General features: G+C 39.0%; 2 pseudogenes; one reads left to right on the top strand and one right to left on the bottom strand.

Moving 5' to 3' along the window:
• Nucleotides 1-25,976, bottom strand: part of LOC122347532 — a 663,620-nt pseudogene that overhangs the window by 173,031 nt on the left and 464,613 nt on the right.
• Nucleotides 2,754-14,940, top strand: LOC122347534 (annotated as a pseudogene).

The following is a 25,976-nucleotide window of genomic DNA, read 5'->3' on the forward strand; positions in this document are numbered from 1 at the left end:
TCACAGTTCAGTTTCCTTCTTTTCCTGTAAAGCCTGACATATGAAATAATGACAATAAAAAACCCTGAATATTTTATTTGACCTTTTACTAAACGTATAACCTATTTGTTTATGTATTTTATGTTCTGTTTCATATTTGATACATGAGGCTTTTATGGCTCATATAGACTTAGTAGTACGAGAATACTGAGGAGGAAAAAAATCTTATATAGCTTATAGCTTATAATGTAAACTATTTAAATAAAATGAATAATATGGGGAGGCATATAATGTATGCAATAATACATATAATGTAATATAAAACAATGAGAAAAGAGATGTGTATATTTGATATATATATATATATATATATTTTTTTTTTTTTTTTTTTTTTTTTTTTCACATGAATAAAATGCTACAATTTTTGTGTATCTTTGATATATTTTAAAATGTAATATTATATATATTTGCACCCAAGAAAAAGTAAATGAAAGATCAAAACCTGCTCTCATTACTTAAGAAGCTATCGTGGCATTTTCGTGGTCATTCACTTTCTTTTTATGAAAAAGGCTGCAAAGAAAGTGACAGGCTTGCACTCTGCCCGACTTCTCCTTTTGTGTTCAATTGTAGAGGCAAAATAGTGCAAGTTGAGCGGTTGTTCACAGAATTGTAATTTTTGAGCGAACTGTCCCTTTAAAACGCGGTTGCCTACAATATAAGCGTTCTTTGTTTTTCGGCAGGCGGCGCTATTTTCTAACTCTACGACATTGCGCGGATAAAGGCGAGCAGGGGGAGTGGACGGAGTCCGGGTTTATTGTTTATCACGAAACCGGTTTGTTCGCGTAGCGTGTATTTATGCGATGGCGAAAATGTCGGGAATCGATGGCATGCAGATTACGTAGCCTTGAACCCCGAGCGTGCAAATCGCCTCCATCTGTTCGGGATCTCTCGCTGTCAACAACAGAGCCGCAAAGCGCTCGGTTAGCGCGCTGCACCCCAAAGCCAAGTTTCGCGTCGGCATAAATGCATATAGTCTCGAAGCGTTTCAAACACCGTTTTGCGTTCTGTCGATGTGAATACGGTAACGTAAACCCGGACCGCGTCGTTTGCACGCGCGACGTCATGCAGCGGATGACTGTACGAGGAAGATGAATCGAGGTCAGTTGAAAGGAATAACAAAGAGAACCTGCTCTGCAGTCTCGCGAGCAACCATTAGCGGAAGCGGCACGTTGTTTTAGTGTTTGACATTCGAACTTCGCCGCTAGAGACGGTTTAGACCGGGGGCACGGCCACCGACATTTAGCCATTTCGACGGGCTTTTACTGAACCGCGATCGCGTTCGGTTAGAGACGTTGAACTTTTCGTTCGCCTCGCGCCGGAGAGACGTTATTTCAAATACGGAGCACGCGCGTTTGGGGAATTACCGGTTAAACCTGGAGCCGGCCGTTGGTTATTCGCCGATAACTGAAGATGACGACGACACTTAGCATTACGGTAAGTTTTTGTCTTAAACGTGGTGACAAAATAGTCAGTAGTGATACTAAATGGAGTCCTGACTACTTTTTTTTATTTATTTACAAGTAACGTTAGTTAACCATGGTTCTGGCTCAGTTATGGTTAACGCCAGATATAATAAGTGGAAAGCGCTTACTCGTTCGTTTACGCGGCATTGTGTCGTTTAAACCCTGTATGACTTGACTTCTTTGTGGAATACGAAAGAAAGGAAATATGCCTTTTCTTTCTTTTACGTGATTGAGAACGGGGAGCCTTTCAAGCTTAAGTCATCGTAAAAGTATTATAAAACTAGTCCACATCACACTTGGCCCAGTACTTAGAGGCTCTTATAAGTTTAAGAAACTGACAATTACTTTTTTTCTTTTTTTTTTTTGGACCTCTCAAAACATTTGGGCGTAATGTATGAAGTCGTATCTTACATTTTGTGTTTCTCGAAAGAAAATCAAGTCATTCCAATGTAGTTTTCTGTTCCTTTTTTCTGTTTGGAACCATAGACTTATTTTGTGTTCACACATGGCAAGGACAAATCTAATTTACTAATCCTTCAACATATGTTCACTGTCCTGAAGACAGATACTGTTTGTTCTCCGTCTTGAACAAGTCACTTCGCATTAAAAGCGTAGATGTAGCGTAAATTGCTTTTGTTGTTTGTTTTAATGGGATTAGGATTACAAATTGTGAAGGGTTCCGGAAATCTGCTTTCTGGAAATTGTATTGAATTTAACTTGAGGGTTAAATGTGAAAAATCTGAGTGTAACTTCCTCCTGCACTCTCTTTATCTTAAAGTTTCAGTATGACTGGTCTGTGTTTCACTAACTAAAATGACAGGATGTCACTTATTACATGAAAGTAGATTCTTATCAGCCTAATTTGAACAGATTAATATTTACCTGGTTGTGGAAAAAGCGGAGTACATGCAGCTGTTTAAGTTGAGTGTTATTTTGTTAACTGTGGCTAACCACCTTGGTTAAATTCTTTTGTCTCTCTTTCAGTGAATCAGACACCACCATTAATCTTTGTGCTCTGGCACGACCTCGGAATTGAAAGTGATTATTATATTTATTAGCAGGCTACTGCCCTGCCCCCTCAGGAGACCCCCTATGTGGACTGAAGACACACCGCAGTTTTACACAGGATGGATGAGCTGTATGTGAGGTCTCCTTTTTGTCATCATCATCATCATCAACAACGTATCTTGATCTGTGCATGGATCCTGCGTTACTTTTATCGCCAAGCACTTCCCGTGCTTCTCTCAACTCTTTAGTCTGCAAGAGCATTGACTTTATCTGAACTGCTGTTTTGAGAGGAGAGAGGTTTGGCAAGTTTTTACTTGGTTCTGAAGCAAACTCTTCTCTCCATCGCGTATTTACTACACTGCTTTTTTTAATGCATGGATAGAGTTTAAGATTTGACCCGACTTCTCACTCCACTTGGTGGAGAAATGTCAGAAAATCTCAACGACAACATGGTCAAGTTCCTTTCCCCCCCTTTGAAGAACATCAACGGCTCCAGCTCAGACACGCTGGTGGGCGAGCGTCTGGGTGTCGAGGTCCGTCGTCGCCACCACACCATGGAGCGCAAGGCGGAGGCAGAGCACCGCTTCTTCGGCGCAGCGTCATCAACGACTCCAATGCCACGGCGCTGGAGCTGCCCAGCAAAAACACAATCCTAACCATCACAACGGACTCTCACGCTTTTGTTTGTGAACCTCCTGCTTTGGAAACCAAAGCTGCTTCAGTGGCCACAAAATCTGAAGGTTTGGTTGCACCAGAAAAGGAGGGTGACGGTGTTGAGACGGCCATGATAGAGTCAACGACGGTGTTGATTGCGAATACCACATGTCTTCTCTCTGCAGAAGCACCGTGTTTGGTTGCAGAGTTGAAGTCTGGAGATGGCACCGATGGAAAACGAGAGGATGAGAAAGAGGAGGATGAAGAGGGTAGAGACAAGGCACGAGCCAAAGCGGAGTTGCGGGATGCAAAGGCAGAGCTGAACGACAACGAGGAAGTTGAGACAAATGCGGTCGGGACGTCGCCGGATGGACGCTTCTTGAAGTTCGACATTGAGATTGGACGTGGCTCTTTCAAGACAGTCTACAAGGGTCTAGATACTGAAACCACGGTGGAGGTGGCATGGTGCGAATTGCAGGTACGTTTCTTCTATTTTTGTACCTTAAGTGGCTTTTTCAGTTACGTTTCATCCAACCAAACAGTAACCCATTATAAACTTTTATTTGAAGCAAAAATGTATATAACTGGACAAGTGGACAAAGGTGCAAGTGCATCATGGGTAATTTCATTTTTCACTGGTAAAATGAAAAGTTGAATTAATGCCAACAGATGGCTTCAGCAAAAGCATATATTGTCATTTAACAGTCTCGGAACTGACAGTAGTTCTGTCTTTAAAGGTTTATGAGTTTAGATTCCATTTCCTTTTGGAGAAAATAAATGGCGTTTTTGCTTTTGTGTTCTACTTTATGGGTAGGACGTCACGGCTTTTGACAGCTAGGATAACAAAGTGCAGCACTTGACATTGTTGGAGCTCTTGATCTGTGCGATGACGGTGGTAAATCACTATCTGATCTGCTTGTTTGGTAATAAAGTATACTCTCTCATTCCCTGAAACCTACAACCCTGTCTCAAGGCCTTTCCGGTATACTTTTAAATGACAGTCTTATGACTAGTCAGTTTGATTTAACTTCAATGCCCCACCCACACCTTTCCAAGCAATGTGTCATCCACTTGTATTGTTCGTGTTTCATTTTGCTGTATGATCTTTTTAGAAATAGGAAACACTTTTGCTAGTCCTTTTGTCACACCTTTGAAGCGTCTCTATACACACCTCTGACACTTAACACGTCTGGCATTTGGCCTGTGTTTTTATAGCTGTTGTCTTTTTGGCCATAGCCTCTGCATTGTAGTATAAGCCTTGAATAGAAAATCCTAATTTCCTAATTGGGTTATTCTAGGCCACCCAGGTGTGTATTGGAGATGTGTGGCACATGCAGTAAATCATAGGAAGTGTTTATTTAAGGTGTACTTTGAGACAGTCTAAAAGCCTGCTGCAATGTCAGAGTGAGAACACAATAATACATTAAAATTTTAGATCTTAGTGTGACATTTTGGAATTGCATTTATATCATGCAATTTTGACTTGGTTTTAAAGTTTAGTGTTGGTAAAAAAATATTCATGTTTTTCAAATAAATCTTACAAATGTGCTCACAAGGGCTGCATTTTTGATAACAGTAATATTTAGAAATATTCTTACAGTGTGAAGTAACTGGTTTTGTTTCATATTTTTAAATGTAATTTATTCCTGTGATGCAAAGCAAAATTTTACTCCAGTCTTCAGTGTCATATATAATTAGAAATCATTCTAATGTGCTGATTTGCTGCTCAAGAAAAGTTTTTTTTTTTTTTTTTTTTTTTTTTTTTGGTCTGGTTATTATTCAAACAATAAACCACTATTAAAATGTTATTATATGTAGATTTTCTGGCCAGAAATGCAGGAAACCCATGATAAATCCTAAGCAGATATAACTAGGAGGAAAAACTTTACTCCAGCATGTGGATATTATTGTTTCTCTCAGAATACACAAAACAATGTAAACACAATAAATATATACTTAGTTATGTATGTATATATATATATATATATATATATATATATATATATATATATATATATATATATATACACAGACACACACACACACACACACACACACATCCCTAATAAGCATTGAGGTGCTTTCTTTTCACAAAAAAGAGCAACATTTATTTGAAATAGAAATCCTGCAGAATTTAGTGCGTCCTTGCTAAATAATAGTATTAATTTCTTTTAAAACAATCTTGCTGGCCCCAAGCTGTCGAGCAGTGGTGTATATTTCATAGTGTGACTGTTTCATATTTTAAACATAATTTATTGTCTTATAGTACTTTTTTTTTTTTTACCATTTAACTTTTTTAAAAGAAAATTCTTTCTCTTTCTTAATAATTCTATTTGTTATAATTAATGAGCCATAAGAAACATGGCCTTTTAAACATTTTGCACTCGTTCCACTTTTATTAGTTTATGATATGATAAAAGCATGAGTAATCGCTGAGGTGTACTTGCACAGAGACAACATGCCGATTCTGGCCAGCTACATAGCAACAGCACCTCTGTCGGAAAATCACCAGCTCATATGTTGTGTGGCCTATTTCTAAGTCTGTTTGCATACAGAAACCTCCTCCTTTTTGTTTTCATCATGTAGAGGATGTTTTTTTTTTTTTTTTGTATGTAGCGATGTGCCACATAGAGGTGCAAATTCAAAAGTGGGTCAAGTTCAAGCAATTGTAATCTCTTGTGTGAAGTGTGGTGAGCTGGTTTGCCAAGGCTTGACTCCGCCACTGCTGCTCTCCACCCCCTGCTGCCTCTTCTTTTGCAGAGCGATGACGAGGCAGCACCACGTGAGCTGCAGTTCTCCTGCTCCTGGCCCTCAGGCCTAGCCAGCTCATACACTGGGCTGAAAAAGCCTCTCTCTCTCACTCTCTAGCTTTCAGCCTGTCTTTACCTTACTTTTTTTCACATTTCATGTCTCGCTGTCTCTATTTCTGTCTCCCGGCCTGTCTTGTGTAATACAGCAGTATGTGTTATAAGCTGCGAGTTTACACGGCTGCAGAAAATGGAAGGGCCTGTGTATCTCCCCACAAGGCCATCTGTCTCCAGCGCCTTATGTTGAACTCTGGGATATTCCCCTCCCACATTTCTCTCCTTTGCTTTCTCACATGCTAAACACATTTGAACAATATGTAGGTCACCATAAAAAGAAAATGAAAATGGATCTCAGATGCTTCTCTTTTTTTTACAGAAGTTCCCTATGCGTCCAACTCGATATACCACATTAAATACTCCGGTCATACTTTGTGCATACCACTGACTTTCAAGCTACTTCTCGAGTTTCATTCCAGTTGTCCTGCATTTGCCTTTGCCTTGCATTTGATCCCTTTAACAGACCCCTGTAAATCCATTTAATCTTCTGCAGTAACCTTAAACTGTTTAAAGATTTCTCTGGGTAAACTTGTGTATTTTTAAATTAATAATTTTTTAAAAATAATTATTACAATTATTATTTTGCCTGCTAAAAGTTTCCCATTACTGTTAACATTTCTAGGCTTTGCGATCCTATCAGAACTTCTTGACCTTTGATTAAAGTCTTGCTGAAGGATGGAAATGCTGTAAGTGTTACAATCACTTAAGTACAGCTGTTCGTTTACTATAAATATATCTATGGCATCTTTCAAAAGCTTGGGTCCACTAAAACTTTTATTTATTTATTTTTTACCAAGAATGCATTCAATTGATTTATTTGAAATGGCAAAGGCCTGCTATTTCAAATAAATCCTGTTCTTTTAACTGTATATTGAATAAATTACAAAAAAATGTGCACAAAATACAAAATATGCAGTGCCACTGTATTCAACAGATAAGTATAAAAAAGTTTCTTGCAGCAATTTTGCTTTGCAATCACGGAGTGATTTTTGTTTTAAAATATATTACTATAGAAATGTTAATGGTATTTTACAATATTAGATATTTGATCATATTAAAACAGCATTGGTAAACATAAGAATCTTCTTTTCATTTTTAAATTAAATAATTTTTACTTTTAAATTAATTTTATGACATTTATAGTAATTATAAATAGAATCTGTGCGGCCTAAATTCCTAACAAAAAATATTCACAAAGCATGTGACCTCCACGTGTTCACTGATTAACATCACTGACTGATAGGTGTATGAATGTTCAAACTAACTCTGCAGCAAGCACCAAAACCGTTGCACTTTGTCCCGACCTCCTAAACTGCATTTGTCAATTTTAAATGAATTGTTAAACGTATTTCCAGGTAATTTGTGTTTGAGATCCTCTCACTAATCCTAATTCCTTATCTCCCGTCTGAAGTGGTATGTGCCCTCACACGTGAGGCGGATTCATGCCAGGAGCTTTATCCTCATGCTGGAGTTCAGTGTGCGGTCCGCCCCTCCTCTGGGGAAATGCTCCCACGCTTCGCTGGCCTGGTCCCATAGGCCACCGAGTGCACCGCATAGTTGTAATAGTCAAAGAGGAAGGGTGAGAGAGTAGGCCTGTTGTAGGGTGGGGTGCAAAGCATCGCCCCCCTTCCTCAAACCCACATCATTCAACACTGAAATTCCTTTTTACAGGACTTCACTTCATTTCGAAATGGTGTTAAGAGTGTTAATTGTACACACGTGAGCTTGTCGGAATAATCAATACACTGCACAATATATGTACATGACCTCAATAATTTTTGGTGATGGAATATATTCCATATTATTTACGTAAAAAAAATAAAATACACAATAGCTTCTCATACATAACGTGGTGTAGTTATGAGGTGCTAGTTCAAATTTTTAGTCCCTGCTGGACTTGGCAATGGCAAACTCATGTCAAACTCATGGCTAAATGTTTCTCATTCCAGAGATGGCAGCTGACCACCGAACCAAATGTAGGTCAACTAAGAATCGCCAGTCGAAATGACTGCATTTTAACTATAGTCAGAAACACTTGGCAAAACGGTCACACTGATTGGATTTTGAGGCAGGCACTTTGTAGCTTCATTGTAGATGTTATTATTAGTGCTGCACCATCTGCTTTGATTGCAAATGAGGTTTTTGCAAGCAGCAGTATTTCCCCTTGATGAAACCACCTTTTTTTTTTTTTTTTTTTTTTTTTTTTCATCAAAGAAGTGTCACAGAGGTGCTAAAAGCAGTTGGGTATGAGGGTGTTTTGTAAGAAAGGTAACTATAAATTGATTTACAGCACTGCAGTAATGAAGAAAAAACGTAGCTTCTCTTATCTTTTGATTTTAGAAGTTTTTTAAACATGGCATATTAAAAATGGGTAAAATTCCACAAGCAAAATCTAGCCATTTCAATAGGAATCTGCAAGAATAAGAAACATTTCCTCATGCATCTTTCATTTTGGTTGTTTATGCAGATTTGCCACTTTTACCAACAGAATGCTGCTTCTTTTGGAAGTGATTTCTGTGCGAGCTGTGGTTCTGTTTTATTCTTTTTCTTTTTTTTTGTGATGAACTTTTGCCATACCTTTTACGCTTACAAAAATATGGTATTCTTTTTCAGGATCGCAAGTTGTCCAAGTCTGAGCGGCAGCGTTTTTAAAGAGGAAGCCGGAATGCTGAAGGGTCTTCAGCATCCCAACATAGTACGCTTCTATGACTCCTGGGAGTCATCCTTGAAAGGGAGGAAGTGTATTGTCTTGGTGACTGAACTCATGACATCTGGGACACTCAAGACGTAAGTGCTCTTATTTGTTCCTGTCAGTTTTTTGTTTTGTTTTTTTATAAAGCTGTCTTCGTCATCGAGGCCACCTGCTATGATTGACTTGTTTGTGCCTTGTAGGTATCTAAAACGGTTTAAGGAGATGAAGATCAAAGTCCTGCGCAGCTGGTGCCGGCAGATTCTAAAGGGCCTGCACTTCCTCCATACCAGGTCACCTCAATCATCCACGGGACCTCAAATGTGACAACATCTTCATCACTGGACCTACTGGATCTGTCAAGATTGGAGACTTGGGCCTGGCAACCCTCAAGAGGGCATCTTTTGCCAAGAGTGTCATAGGTACGGCTAAGTATTTGCAACCACGTTACTGCTTCTAAATCAAAATCCATTCAAATTGTCCGACTCAGATTTGTGGTTGGGGGAAAGCAAATCCTTCATTCCTTGTTTCTTTTTCAAGTTTCTTTTCTTCTTCTGCTTCTTTTCAAAGCGCATTTTAATGACAGTGGTGAGAAAGCAGACCACAGCGTTTCCCTGAGCGCTCGAACCGCAGCAAACCAGGGCTCCCACTTAACGAAAGATGTCTCTTGACACTCTCCTTTAGTTTAAACATAGTTTTTGTCTTTTCTTCTGCCACAATTTCAGGTACCCATAGACAGAGTAAGTAGTTGTGGAGTGGTTGTAGGTATTTTGTGACTCGTCTGCAGGGAAACCTGATCTGATCATGGGATAACACTAGAGCTAGAGCTGAGCCCTGGGCTGGCAGGTACTGTGAGTGATCTTTTGCTCTGGTTCGGAAATTTGTGGTCTGTTTCTTCAGTCAACCATGATTTAATGATGACGATGCTAATGAATCTGTTCATTTTTTCCCCCCACAAGGAAATGCTTGTTTTCTTTCAGTGTATCAGTGTCTGGAGCTCAAAGCCTTAAACTCTCTGCTCATCTCCCTCATACTTTTAGCTTTAAGATCTTTGTGGTTTTTTTTTTTATTTTGTTTGTTTTGGAAGCATTAGGCTCTAATTTCAGGTCTCCCTTATTCTACTTTAAGGATTATTTAGTGTACTGCAGTACAGACAGTAAGTATGCATGAAATGAGCCTGGTAAGTCCACCAGTATTATGTGACACATATCAGTCTGAATCATTATCAATATGGTAAGTTTGTCCGTGTGAGACCTTTGTCAATGGGTAACTTGGTTACTAGTTGTACTGGTGCACAGAACGTCACTTTTCAGTAAGCTATGGAGTGTAACATGTTTGAATTGCTCAACCTTTTTCTCTTCACAGGTTAACCCAAAGGTAGGACTTTTTGAAAGGTTTGTTTTCCATAGCTAGTGTTTTGGCTTGGTCTTGTGATAAAAGCATCAGGCCCTCTGACCACGGACTTGTTTTAAACTTGCTATTTAGGCTAACCACAACAAAACAATAAAAATTCATGCTGTATTGGTTGAAGTCATGTGGTCAGTCCAGGCCTTCGAGTGAGTGCTGTGCACTAGTTTGGTTTTTCTCATACACAGTCCTACCCTTGAAGGTCTTACATGGAGAAACTTGGGCTTCTTATCATTGCAGACTAACTGAGGGCAGTTTTCCCTTCCTCTTTTATTTTTTTATTTTTTTTTTTACTTTCTATCCCCTTTTGCTCTCCTTCCCTCTACCTCTCTCTTTTCTCTTGCAGGTTGTGCCCGAGAGCGGTCTTCAGCGACAGCATCATCTTCCTCTCACCTCTTCACTGAGAGGGTGTAATAGGGTACTGAGAGAGTTCTGAACCATTCTTTTAATTTAAGGTACCCCTGAGTTCATGGCGCCTGAGATGTATGAGGAGAAGTATGACGAATCGGTGGATGTGTATGCCTTTGGGATGTGTATGCTGGAGATGGCTACTTCTGAGTATCCGTGCTCAGTGTCAAAATGCAGCTCAGATCTATCGCAGAGTCACCAGCGTAAGTCCACACTTCACCGGGCGGAGGAGAGTGTCCCCGCACACTCATCCTCCCTTGTTTGCTGCACTATTTTAGTCTTTTTACCCCTTTTTGCCCTCTGTGGGGTGTTTCCTTTCTGCTTTTTCTCACGCAGTGGTAAGTTGGTTTTTACCTCTACCAGTAAATGCTGAAGCCTCTCACAAAACCAGTACTGACATGACACAACCTAATGGTAACAGACAGATTCAGATTTATTTCCAAGTGTAGTATTTTTTTGAGAAAAAAAAAAATCCAATCCCAAGTTAAAGCCATCTCCGCTTTCTGCACCATTGATTTGATTGTTTCCTGTGCTGTGTTTACAGGGGGTGAAGCCTGGCAGTTTTGACAAAGTGGCTATTCCTGAAGTGAAGGAGATCATTGAGGGTTGCATACGTCAGAATAAGGATGAGAGGTGGGCTGACATTTAAAGAGCATGGGAGTTCAGTTGTTGTATTGTCATAAGGTCTAGTTTTACAACCTGTTTTTCTTTCTTGTTCACTGGAAATTTGTGGTAAGGTATTTTCAGTGTTTCATTGGTTACATCACAGTGTAATACTGAACTGTCAATCACTTCATTTGTGTGGTATGAGATACATCTCAGTCAAATTGAAGACTTAAGGTTTTTTTGTTTTGTGAAAATTTAAACCATTTTGTTTGTATATAACAGACTCCTTAATTTGGAAATGGAAAAAAAACAGGAGTTGCATTATTAAACTTAAAATAAAATAAATCTTTGCTGCATTGCTTGCAGCTTAAGAGCTGTTCACCATCAAAGCACATTTATTCACATACAGCACATTTATTCTGAACAGTACACTGTTATAGGAAATCAGTTTATTATTGGTATTTTTATTACACCATAAGCTGTCTACTATTTTCATTTCACAATACACTGTTTAGCATTTAACTGAAAGTAAACTCTTTTGGCTTCTCTTTGGATTGCCCCATCACGGGAAGTTTTTTTTTTTTTTATTATGTTGTTTAACACATGAAGAATACAGATTCACTAGATGGGCAGAATATTAGCATTTTCTTTGCTTTTGTTAATATATTGATATGTTTTCATTAATATATTGGTACAGGTCTTAAAATATTATTATTATTATTATTATTATTATTATTATTAATATTTTTATTTTTTATTTTTTAGGTATTGCATCAAGGACCTCCTAAGTCATGCCTTTTCCAAGAGGAGACTGGGGTTCGTGTAGAGCTTGCTGAGGAGGATGATGGAGAACTAGTGTCCATAAAGTTGTTGCTGCGCATTGAGGATGTAAAGAAACTGAAAGGGAAATACAAAGAGAATGAAGCCATTGAGTTTTCCTTTGACTTAAATAAAGACGTCCCAGATGATGTTGCCCAAGAAATGGTAAAGACACTTGGATTTCTGTTCCGTTACCCAAATACAAATGCAAGTTGATGATTTGAGTCAGTAATTGTTTAATTTTTTTGCCTTATGTCTAATCCACAATAACAAGTCTTTCAGTACATTAAAAAATCCTGAAACTGCAGAATTCCCCAGGCCTTCTTATATTGTTGACCTGTCATGGTGTTTGAAGTTAAATTCTGATTAATCTTTTCTTCAAGGTCGATTCGGGCTATGTTTGTGAGGTGACCACAAAACCATTGCAAAGGCCATAAAGGACAGAGTGTCCCTGATCTCTCGAAAAAGAGAGCAGAGAAAACTTGTGAGAGAGGAACAAGAAAAGAGAAAGATGGTGCAGGAGAATGACCCTCACAGCTTGGACAGCATACTGACACACCGCAGCCAAGCCCCTGGTCCTGCTCTGGCCTCAGTCATTATGGAGTCTGAAGAACATGAAACGGATCATCACCAGCAACTGCAACAGCCTGGGGCCTCTGCTTCCAGTTAGTGTTGTAAAATTAGTAATTATGCTCTAAATAAGATGCCTATTTATATTTAAAAAAAAAGCCAAAAGTGTTTGTATGGGAAAACATTCTGAATGTCTCATTGTCTCACAGCTGTAGGTTTTGTGGATGCTCAAAGTTCAGTGTCTGTCTCTGAGACTCACCCTGCCCAGCCAGGCACATCTTTCAGCACTGTACATCCTGATGCACAGCCTCAGCACGCCATGACCCATCCACAAAGCATGGTGAGTCATTTCCTTTTTATTTTGTTACCTGTCCTGGGCTGAACTGTCAATTTAGGAGAAAAATCTTAAAAATAGTGGCCGTGTCAGTCCTAAATGTAGCATTTCAGCATTTCATTTCAAAAAAGAGCATTTCACAAAGAGTTTTAGTGTTACAACTAGCTTTTAAATCTGGGAAACATTAGGAAGTTAGTGAAAAGGACACCAAGACCAAATTACAACTATCATAAAATGAGTGTCACTGGCAATCTGCCTCGGAATATAAACATTTTTAGAAACATGCACATAATGAGCTTTAAAAAAGGTATCAACTTTAAGGTTTGGAGGTTTTCCCAACCCCGAAGTTTTCTTTTGATTTTATATCTTTGTTCTCATTAACCAGCAAGAACTGTTGAGCCAATCACTGTTGATATAGTAAGCATGGTTACCCCCATCCTTTTAACTTTTCTCTATTTTCTCTATTATTGTTTCAGCAGCTTTGTGAATAGGTTGTAAGATAAAACTCTTAGCTAAAAAAACTTTTACTTCTATTTACAAGAACTTTTAGTGGCAAGATAAAATGTTTTGTGAATGTGCGAAGCCTGGTTTTCAGATCTAGTAATGTTAATACTAAAAATAAAAAAACTTTGTTTGTTTTCTCTATTAAATTGCTTCTCCTCAACAGTCACAGCACCCAGCCCTGGCCCCTCTGCAGCAGCCGAGCAGTACTTTGACCCTGTTCCCACCGCCCAGACTGGAACTGCAGCCATACCCCAGGTACACTTCATGTGATCATAACATGAAGACAAAAACATCATGCTCTATATATCTGTTGTCTGTTAAACATAAACCAGGGTTAAACATAAATGGGACAATACACGTACTCCTCTTTTAGGTGATGGGTCAGGCGGCCACCCTGCCCTCTACCGTTCAACCCACGGTCCCATTGCAATACCACCAGGCACCTCAAGATGGCAGTGCTCCTCCTCCGGGCCCTCAAATCTTACAGGTACAGTATGAAAGATGCCCTCTGGTGGCTGATTTCACATCTTCCATTGGCCTGCATGGGGCTTATTGAATGTTGTGTGTGCTTGGTTTGCACACAACATCCAACTTCTTGGCATTTCATACATTAATGCTACTGTTCTTTGCTTCTCCATCCTTTTCTTGCATGCTGGCTGCTCTTACATGCTTGTCAGATATGGGCATGTCAACTCAGCCCTCCTGTTTTCTCACCACCTCCAAATGCTGAACAGCTCTATTTTCTATATCAGGCCTGTCAGGTACTAGTCGTGCCTAACACTGTGGTGTGTGAATTAGCAGTTTGCCAGTGTGGGTTTTTTAGTGCTGAGAATATATCTACAGTGACGTTAACACGCGTTTTTACACAATATTTTTAAAAATTCATTTATAATACTAAACACACAAACTATTGACAAGTGTGTTGGTAGATGCTTAGTTTTAGTTTGAATAAATGTAGAAAATGTAAACAGTAATATGGTGTATTCTACTGTTCGAATATTAGGGGGTGATATTTAAAAATGTTTTGGGCTGTCTACAGTCTATTTTATTTAACTAACAATACAGTAAAATCTCAACTCTCTGAATATTTATTTTTTGGGGGTGGGTTTAAATATAATTCCTGTGATGACAAAGCTGAATTTTCAGACTGCATCCACATTGCATCAGTTTGCAGCAATACCTCCCTGTGATATGTGTTATGAATTAGGGCTGTCAAAATGCTAGTGCAGCTGTGAAATTGTGAAATGCGTAAAATAGGCATTCTGTGTGATCAACTTGGTTTCAGTTTTGATGTAATCCAGATCTTTACCACATTGATGTTCTCGTGGAGTGAATGAGCAGCGCCGCATCCAGTGGGTTCAAATGAAAAGGCTAACAAAAACATTAAAAAGCAACAATACTTGTCATTGAAATTTAAATGCAACGTTTTTGTATTTGAATGTTTTCAGTTCAACCAATATTCAAAATTCAATTTTTTGACAGCCCTATTACAAATGATTGTGATTTGGAGTGAGTGGCATTCTGAAATCCTCGATTCTTTATTACAGGCACCACTGACCGTGTCCCAACCACAGCCAGTAGAGCAGTCACAACATCAAACATCTCTGGTTCCAGCCTCCACAGAAAGGTTTTGTTTTTATATATATAAGTCCTGTTTATTAACTATGACATTCAAGTTGAGAGAAGTTTAACTACTGATGTTTTGGTGCCCTCAGTGGTCACTCTGATGCAGCCTCTGGTCTGAGTGATGGGAGCGAGGGCAAGCATGAGGGCGCTCAATGAAACGACCCCAGAGCCGCTCTGTACGCAGCCGCTCACGCCACGAAAAGATGTCCAAGGCCAAGCTCAAGCTCAATGTGCTGAATGTAAGTTATGCTACAATCTAATTTAAATTACATTACATTTTTGTAGTGTATTGTGTACTATACTAACATTTATGAGCTTATTGGTCTGTTTGTTTTTGTAGATTTCTAATATTGGGGATAGAGTCGCTGAATGTCAGTTGGAACGCACAACAGGAAAATGGTCACTTTCAAGTTTGATTTGGATGGAGATAATCCTGTAGAAATTGCTGAAATTATGGTACATCTTTTTTACTTCCACCTTTTTTCAGTAGATTGATTGCCAAGAAACCTCTTTATTTGAAATTAAAAATGTTTATTAGAATATGTATTGCTTCATCGTTTGGTTGTTGTTGTTGTTTTGTTTTGTTTTTAGCATTTCATGCATTAACATTTTGAATTAAAATTGATTATAACTTGTGTGTGTAACTTCCTTTAAAGATCAAAAGTGATTTTATCTTGGAGAGCTGGCGGGAGTCCTTCATAGATCAGGTTCGAGACGTCATTCAGATGGCAGATCAGAAAGGAAAAGCTCAGAAAAATAGCCCAAAATCAGGTATGTTTGGATTTTTGTTTGTTTGTCCTTTCAAACCATAAGAACAAAAAGTGAGAAATTATTTGAAGACTACAAATGAAATTTTCCTGTTACTTCAGGTAAGCAGTAATTTGGACCAGCAAATACCTGAAATTTCAACATCCAGTGTGCCTGGTAAGTGTACTTTTTGGTGATGTTTTTACATTTTATCCGTCCCATTTTGCAACATGTCTCATTTGACACATTTCACATTTAACAGGTGTGCCACCTAGCGTAGCAGCACAAGTTGTACATTCAGCAGGCCGCGCTTTATAGTTAGCCCGGTCCTGAAGCAAGACTTAAGTGAGCCGTATTTTGGACCTTCTTCTGCAAACACGTCATTTGAAGACTCCACACCAGGTTCTCAAACAAAATTGCTTAAATATGTGTATCAAGTATTGATGATATTATGTTGCTTAATGTCTAATTTGTATTTCCCGCTAAATATGAATGAATAAAGCCGATGACAATAAATTTGAATCCAACCAGTATTAAGACTGATTGCATGTATTTTTCACTTCCAGCTTCTGATCCCGCACCAGCCAGCAGTGTTCAGCAGGACCAAGCTAGCTTTGCACCTGGCTCAACCCAGGTTTCTGTGGTACCGCCACACCTGGAGGTCTTGCCCAAGAGGCTTCTCAATATCAGAGCCCTGTCCCAGCAACCACTGCAACTCTGACTGCAGTCACCACTCAAGTAACCACTCCTGCGCCGTCTACCACTCAGCAAACCAAAACAGGGAGGACGTCTCCTTCTCCAGCCCCAACTGAATCACCAGCTCCACGTCGGTTGTCACTTCCCACCCCTTCCCAGACTCCTCAAAGTATTGTGACTGAGAGCAATGGCTTGGATCAGGCTCAAGCCGGCATCCAGCAGGTGCAAGTCGGCCCCTCTGTCCCTGTGACGCAGCCATCTGCAACGGGAGATGGTGAGACTGATGTACAGGGGAAACCGCCTGGAATTGAAGACATTCATGCTTTAGATCAGAAGCTGCGTTCCCTTTTCAAGGACTCCTCCCAGAGCTCCTCCAACCAACCTGATGGATCTGGAGAGTCTACATCCTCCCCACCCAACACTATCAGCACTAACACTCCTGGCTTTGTCTCCGGTGCGGCGCCTTCCAGTTTGTCTCTTAGTTCCAGTGGGAACTTTGCACCTGGTGCTTTTGCCTCTCTTGCAACACCTACAAGCTATGCCCAGTCACCATCTGCAGATCCATCCCCACAAAGGCCACAGGTGCAGGAAGTTACTAAACTGCTGATTTAGTGTCTATGTTGGTATTTGCGTGACATGAGTGAAATTATGAATTTATTCAAAATGGCATTCATACCTAAATATACCTTTTATACATTAACTACAAAAACAACTATTTAAAAAAATATTAAATGAAAATAGAAATGCTGAATTGGAACTTAAAAACAAGTTTAATTACAATAGCTAAAGCTACATAGAAAATAATAAAACTTACAAAATCGCATAATAAAACTAGTACAAAATGTTTTATTATAAATATTGTTGCATGTGTGTGTATAACCTTTTTTTAAATTCATACATGACTTCAATACACCTCTTCTATGATGATTTTATCTGTAAAAATATAATTTTTATAAACAAAACTGCTCATGAATATAAAAAAAAAAATGTGGTGCAGGGAAAAAAATATTTGCAGACCCTCATGACAGTAAGTCAAGTGTTAAAAATTACATAATCTAACCTTTCTATGACAGGTCGTGCAAATTCATAAAAAAAAATATTTTGATGTATATGTCCGCATGTATTCAGAATGTAAGGAAACTTTTACTTACTAGTTATACTATGTGACATTTTTAGTCACATTAAATGTAATTGTCTTTAAAAATGTTTCAAAAACAAAAAAGTGTTTCAAAAAGAAATGAAATTATTTTTAAGTTATTTACAAATTAAGTTGTATTGGAACAAATGTCATTGATTCATGTCATTGAACTTTTAAAATAGTATGTTGTTTTACACACATTCTCTTTTTCAGACCACTGTATCTGTAGTTCAACCAGATGGACAGACCAGCGCTGAGGAGACAGAGCCAGCAACATCACAACCCGAACAGCTTTCAAACTTGGCGATTTCAGGTAGCTTAATAATACTACTGTGCACAGGCCTCAGATTTTATGCCTAAAAGATTTGTTCAGCAAGTTCATGTACATCCTCGTTCTCCAATTCAGGTTTCTGTGGCCAGCGATCAAGATCCAGCAGTCATTGTCTCATCTTCCTCCATCACCCCTTCTTCAACATCATCATCGTCATCATCTTCCTCATCATCACCATCATCTCTCTCTAGCCCTGAAAACACTGTTCATAAATCTCAGACCCCTCCCAGGGTCAGCCCTGAACTTGTCCCATCTACCACTACAGTCGGCCGCTTTCAGGTGACCTCCAGCACTGACCTCAAAGTGGGCCGCTTCTCAGTGACTCCAGCAGAAAGAGCGAGCTCCTCCATAAGCTCTGCTGAGGGATCAGACTCTGCTAAAGAGTCTAAAATGACCCCTTCCAGCGTGTCCATCATCAATCACTACCTCAGCAGTGACAACGACTCGGAACCAGAAGATGAGGGCTTTAAACGAGAGATGAACAAGCTCAGGGACAGGTATTCGTGATTTCTGTGAGCTCTGTGAGCTCATTCATGCAGATCATGTGATCACCAGTTCAATCCAACATTTTTTTTTCTTCAGACATATGGGTGAGATCCAGGCATTACAGAATAAACAGAAGAAGGAAATTGAAGAACTCTATACTCGACTGGGCAAAACGCCACCCTCTGTGATGATCCCTCCCACAGTGGCCATCGCAGCAGGCAGGAGGAGGCCTACTAAGGGCAAGGGGACCAGGTCAAGAAGTGGTAGCGGTACTGGCTCTTTTCAACAAGGTACCAGAGCTTAGTGATTTACATCCAACTGTAATGTAAGCTTGTGAACAAATTGCATGAAAATTGATGTTTGGTTTGGACTAGGGAACAAACAAGCTGTACAGAGTGGAAGTTCAGGCAATCAGTCAGTCACTGGAAAGACTGATACCATGCCAGGCTCAAACGTTCAAGGTAGGTCTTTCACCATTTCAGTTTTTTTCTCTCAAAATGCTCAAGGTTTTCTTATCGGTAAAATATTAATTGTGGCATACAGGTACCACAAGTCCAGTGAGAGAAGAGAACGGACAGAGCCATGACCAGGACCAAGCACCTGCTGCTAACCTGCACAAGGGCACATTCACAGCTGACCTCCATCAGCTGGTTGATAACTGGGCCAGGGATGCCATGAATAAGATGCCTCAGGTCAAGAAAGGCTCCAAAAAGAATTCACAAACCCATGGTGTATGTATGGTCTTACTATACCAGAAAAACTACACTTAATTTCTTTTAGACATAGATTAGCAGAGAATGCGAGATAGCAAGGCTACAATAGCCTTTTCTAAAACATTTGGTTATGGAATAGAATGTGTATTTATTTATTTGCATTTTCAAAAATAATTTAGAATATAATTGAATAGTTTTAAAATAAAAAAGTATAATACAGTAAAAAAAAATCTAAGATTGCAGACAGTAGTTGTTTCCATTATCCTGTTTTAATGCATATTTTGAAGTATTGATGGATGCCAAATTTGAGGAAAAAAAATCTTTTTTCCATTTTTACACTCACTTAAGGTAGTTTTTGTCTTGTACAAATAATGGGAATGGGATGAAAATGCATTTACCGATAAATTCCTTAGTTCGTTTACTACGCTTTGAGGCACAAGTCATTTATTATATATGAAGAATGTCATATTCAGTGGCGTCTCTTTGTGATATTCAGTGGCAGTTTATCAAGAAGTGGCGATTTTCTTGCCTTTTGGATGCAAGCAGTATTTATTCAAAATTAACTTTAGACGGAAAACCAACTAATATAGTTTATAATTTTTGAGTGTTGATTTGTGCTTTGCTGTTAGCTTAGCAACATGTCTAATGTCTTGCTTTATAGAAATCATCTCGAGTCACGCTTCAGCAGGTTTTGATACAGAGCTATAGTCTTGGACATAAATCTACCAATATTACAGCTGGAATTAAATAGGAATTCTCTCATTTTTGTAAATGCTTATTATAATTTGTATTGTGAATGATTGAAAATGTTTAATGGCAAAAAAGATACCAGTATTAACTAACTCACTCTTGTGACCTGTGCCAGCCTTCTACAATAATTTGGTTTGATTAAACCCTGCCCCTCCACTATCAACTTCAATCTTGCGTTAATTTTTAAGTGCAGTGAATTAAATCAAGTCCTGGCCTATACTGTTTTTCTTTTTCTGTAATGCACTCAGATGCGTGACTGTTGAGGTTTCATTGCAGCTTTAACAGTGGGCCTGCACAGTGAGATAGCTTTAGTGCATTGTAGTGTTATTCAGCATGCTTCTAACATCATATTGACCAATCAAGATTTATTCAGTAGTGCTAATCAAAGCCAACTGTCTTCTTCTTCCTCAGATGCCACGTAAATACTCTGCACCAGGTCAGCTTTGTTCCACGGGCGGTCACATCCCAGCCACCGTCAACCCTACAGCCGGGCGGAAGAGGTTCACTATGCGTGCCCAATCAACAATTTGGCTACACCTGCCCCACCTACAGCATGTCCCAGTGGGCTCAGACAAACCCACTGGCATCCACTGCTCCCCCCGCAGGACAACAGCAGGGCTTCCTCATACCCTCAGGAGCTCACCAGTCTGGAAACAACTGCGGGTCAACCAGTCTACGCACACCACTCAGGCGAGCTGAAGCGGCTGGAGTTGGTTCAAAGGAAGGGAAAGAGCTATCTATGCCTTGCGGGTTGAGATTATCGGACCTAGTCCTTTACATGGAGCGGCGTTTTATCTGACAGTTTACATTGGAAAGACTTTCAGGTCCATATAATGTGACTCGGGTTATTTGAATCTGCTATTTAAAGACTGATAGATGAATGTGTACATTTTGAGAAAGAGGCACAGGATGGGTAAAACTGGTTTTAAGTTGTCTTAAACATCAGATATATAGCCTTATAGTATGAATACCGTCCCTTATTGTAAAAGTCAGGCAGTAAAATACAGTGATGGTGTTGCAATTTACATACAGAAGAGTTTGTAGAATGGATGGAAAGAGGAGACTACACCAAAACAAGACTGAATGAGTGTATCCTGCATACAGTCTAGATTGTGGGAAGATGGATAAAGAAGGTAGATAGGAAGGAAGGAATGTTAGAGATGAGTATTGGGTGATAGTTAGGCTTTGAAATGAAGGAAGAGGTTGTGCAATTGAGGAGGTATAAGCAGGGTTTTATAGCTCTTTGTACTTGCACGTATTTCATAGCATTGTTAATTTGTGACTTTTTTATATATCATTTATGATGAGCTTACAATAATACAGTGCATCTTATATAGACATTCACCACTACCCAAACTCTTGTATGTAAGTGGATAGAAGGCTTAATTTGGGCCAGGTGAGCATCCTGCATGAAAGCACATTTCTTCATCCAAACACACTGCTTTCAACTTAGAAAGAAGCTAGCCTTAAACTACAGGATTATGTATTCCCCGTCTTTAAAATGTCACACAACCATCAAAGCCATGTGCTGTAGTATATGAAATACTTGATCTTTGTGGTGAAAAGATTTAATGTGGTGCATTTGACTGCAATGACATAGAAGTACAGTATTAAACTACAGCACCTCATTACAGTTTAAATCACTCCCCTAAACCATTTTTCTATACCACAAATTGAGTGCCAATCGTTTTGCGAGTACGTCCCGTCACCTCTAAAATGATCCGCTTGACTTCTCTAGAAGGTAAATGTTACTGCAATGCAGAAAACACAGCATTTAAAGGTTTATCCGACCAAGGAGGTTTATTTGTTACTTTTGATACTTGGGTGCACAGATTTGAATCTTTGTAATTGACCAAACCCACATTTAGACACAGTTCAAACTGTTGAAATACCACTAATCACAGTCCACGCGGCCCCGTCCACATAACTCAAATTCTGAAAAACTGCATGGTTTCACAGTCCACAACTCACGTGTTCCCATAGAAAACAGCATTAAATTTGTTGGGTCAAAAATTGCTGCTGGCGTTTCTTTCAAAAAAGTTTCCATCCAGGGTCCTTTGGGTGATTACCTATGGTTTATGTTAAAAAAAAAAAAAAAAAAAAAAAAAAAAAAATGTATATATATAAATATATATATTCAAATGCTTAATAAAACATTTTGGACTTTTCCTCCTCCCACTACACTGGTCCTTTTTCTTACAAGGTGTTTTCCAGAATTTTCCCCATGGCTTTGGACATCCCCTTGCCATCAGCTACCAGTAAAACAGTGAAATGTGGTAAAATAACCTCAGGAATACAGTTTAAATCCATTCCAGATATTTATTCTGTGAAACTCCAGATATAAAAGTCCTGTTTTGTTTTACATTACAGATTAAGAGGTCAAAAACGAACATTTATTAGCTTTCATATTCACAAATTAGTATAAAACAAATTTTCTAAAAGATATCTATAAATGGTTAAATTAGATTCGTCCAGTCTTCGTTTCTTCAACATCTGGCGTGTCTGTGGGCTCTGTGGTCCACCTTCAACAATTACAACACCATTACTATGGGTCCATATTTAAAAAGAAGCAAAAAAAGTTATATATCTCTTAATGAACGGGCAAAGTCCCAACAAGCACAGGCTTGTTATGAATTGTGGGCCACAGGCTGCCAGCTCTGAGAGTGTTAAGTCCCTGGCTATTTATATTAATGGGGCAAATTGGGATGTTTGCATGAGTCAAGAGAGGCAAACCAGAACAGAGCATGTATACACTTGCCTAATTGCAAAGAGATTTTTATTATTTTTTTAACTCTGCAAACATGTCCGACTGTACCTGCTGTAGTTCTGATGTCTGAGGATCTGTACTGGCCCTGAGGCTGAGCCGGTGGCTCAGGTACTGGGCTCTCTGCGGTCTTGCTGCGTGGTCGTCATCTTGTGCTGGCTCGGTGTCGTGGGACGGGAGGTTCATGGAGCCGCTTCCGGATCGTCGAGCATATCAATGCCATCCAGAGTGAAGTCCCATAATTCCGGGTCATCTGAGGAGAAGTGAGAAATCTTTATATATTTCACCTTACAATCTAATAGCCTTTCCCTGTATTAAAACCTTATCCACCAAGTCTTTCCACCAGATTAGTGAGACTCCAAGTCGAATGGATTACTAATTCTGGTAACTAAGTAATAAGGTTCCTTAATTAACAAAATTAGTTTATATGAACTAAGAATGAACAATACTTGTACAGCATTTATTAATCTTAGTTAAAGTTTTTTCGGCATTTACTAATGCTTTATTAAAAATGCACTGATAATGAATGATTGTATTTTAAAATCTAACGTTAACAAAGATGAATAAATACTGTCAATGAATGTATTATCCATTGTTTGTGTTATGTTAATACATTAATGTTAACAAATGACACCTACTTGCAAAGTGTTACCCTGATTCTTGCTTCATAGCCAATGTCGTGCTTTATGGAATTACAAGATTATTAAAGATGATCAAATCTTTGGAATCACAGAATTTACTTTTTTGTTTGTTTAATATATCTTTAACGCTTATAGCTTTAACAATGGTTTTATTTGATTTGTTGCCCCAAATACATGATTATTTTGCAAACAACCATAAAATTCAATCTCAGCTATCTATTTAAAATGCATATAAAAAAATGTTGTATAAAGACAAAGTTAAACAATTTATTTAACCTTTCTGCACTAAAGCTAGACTATTTGTGTTCCCAAACACATCTACTCCTGACTACGTCAGCCTCTTTAGGACTAGTCACTTACCAGCCAGATGCTCTCCCATGTGAAAGCGATGCAGGTGCTCCGATTGGTGTGCTGTAGTTATGGGACCTACATGCCTGTCACAAAACAAAAGCCCCACTCAGCTAGAGCTTTCATACACTCCAGACACTTACTGCAGTGCTGAAGCTTGAATCTTTTATACTCAGTGGCTAAAACATAGACGCTCAAATTTTCCATCGCACTGCGCTTAGTAGACAGCATGGCCTGGCGAGGCGTTGGACTGCTGGGTTTCCTGCTCTGAAGCAGCTGCCAGCCTCCCATTTCCTGTCTGAACTTTTTGCTGCAGCTGCTCAACATCATCCTTCTCTGCTGCTGGAGTCCAGCCGGGCACGTCGGACGAGGACAGGTCAGCCATGTCAGCTGCCCCAGCCTAAGAACAGATTTATCAAACGTGCAGCTGGCCAGTGTTTGGTGAAGTTAGCACTTTTCATGACTCTACCTTGAGATAGCCTGCGCGGGCTTGTTTCTCAGAGTCCTGTGGTGAGCTGACGCGCTGCCAGTGTGTGCTGCTGTGTTTGTCAACCGAAGTCCTGGATCTCGCTCTCTGTACCACTCTGTGCAGGGTGACTTCCTGTCTAAACCGAGGGGATGATAGCTGGTTCATGAGTTTGAGAAATTCCGCTACTGCCAATCAGGCCCAGGCTGTCGAACCCTGGCCTTCTCCACAGGGCAGGCTCGCCATCACTGCGTTTGGGTTTTGTCCAGGTCTTAACGGAGGAGGAGGCTAAGATAACAGAAACATACACGATACAGGGATGCATTTAAATGAGTTAGTGTATCAACACATTTGGCCCAAATGTTTACACAGGACTAGCTTACTTACCTGCTTTGGTGAATTTATTGATGGCTATGAATGCTCCTTATTCAGGGAATACAGTTTCAGTGCATTTAAAACATTGTATATAATTGGAAATATTTCGTTATATTAAAATTCGGTATAACGGGCAGCATAATGTGGTAGATCAGTCGATCATTAGTATGGAAAGAAATCTTGTCATTTTAAAGACAAAATTAGTAATTAATGGATAAAATGCCCATGCTGTTCTATGGGATTGCAATGAAAGATTTACTGGCATTTTCAGGCCTAACTTAATTTACATTTTTCTTAATGTGTTTACAAAGCCAAGCTTTCATTCTTCTTTGCAAGCGAATCCTTAACAAGCCAAATGCAGCCCAAAGATTTTTGAAAAAAAAAACCCTAAACGCTGTTTTACCAATTAAATAATTGCTAACCTCACTGTACTTAAGCTGAATCTACAATATAAGAATTTCTATTATTTTATGCACATATTATTCCTGCTCGTTAGAAATATAGTAGATATATCTATTCTTATGATTTCTGACCAGCTGAAAACCCACAATATCAATTGCATTCTACGCTAACTATTGAAAAATCCATTTTTACATATTTAATAAGGCATAATGTAAAGTCAATCTTGAGGGTGACCAGGAGCTACATGTAGTAGAAAGGCAGTTGGGCGAATATGCTTGCTAACTTCTCTGTTATCCTGGTTATTATATGGCTTTTTATTGAATTTAAATATTTTTATTTCCAATTTGAAAGGTTTCAAAATGTTAAAAACTCTTATATGCAGCTCTTTGCTGTTATTTCTATGAAATGTAACAGCAGTAAGCATATTTTTCTGTATTACCAAATTAAAACGCTTTTCTATAGAACATTTTTAATATAGAATTTATTTTATTTAATATAGAATTTTATAACTTATCAAAGTTTCTACTGTTGCTTTTTCTCAAATGAATGCACTCTCTATACAAATACAATTTTTATTGCTTTTAATCTTACTAGACTTATTAAAAACTAAAAGAACTGGACTCTGAATGCCAGACCAATGACCACCAGAATACAGCATACACAGTAGCTAGAACACAAATTACTTAGTGCTCTCTTCCAGGCATATCTGTGTGGCTTCTTTTCTTGCTTTTTCCAGCGAGCAGAGCTTTAGTTTGAGGCTCCTCACTCACGCGTAGATCCTACATCCTTCGTGGTAATGCAGCCATCCCCTGCTGGAAGAGAGGCTGAAGGGATAATTTATACTCCTCTGATACCAAAGTGTCTAGTCGGGAGTGAGCTCTTACCTTTAATCTCTGAACCTTCACAAAGGCACCTTTACCTCAACATAAAACTTCCATTGATCAGGTCTTACAAAGTCTGCAGCATAAGATTGACTTGTTAAGCAAATAGACCTTGAAGCCTAATCACTCGGACCTGCAGCATTATTAGGAATGTTGAGAAAAACAATGCTGTCCTTTTACCGACATTTTGTTGAGATATTGAGTGAGACTCATCCATTATAAATTCGAACATTCTCATTGGCCAGAC

The sequence above is a fragment of the Puntigrus tetrazona genome, chromosome 6 (genome assembly GCF_018831695.1).
Source record: "Puntigrus tetrazona isolate hp1 chromosome 6, ASM1883169v1, whole genome shotgun sequence".
In the NCBI taxonomy this organism is placed as follows: Eukaryota; Metazoa; Chordata; class Actinopteri; order Cypriniformes; family Cyprinidae; genus Puntigrus; species Puntigrus tetrazona.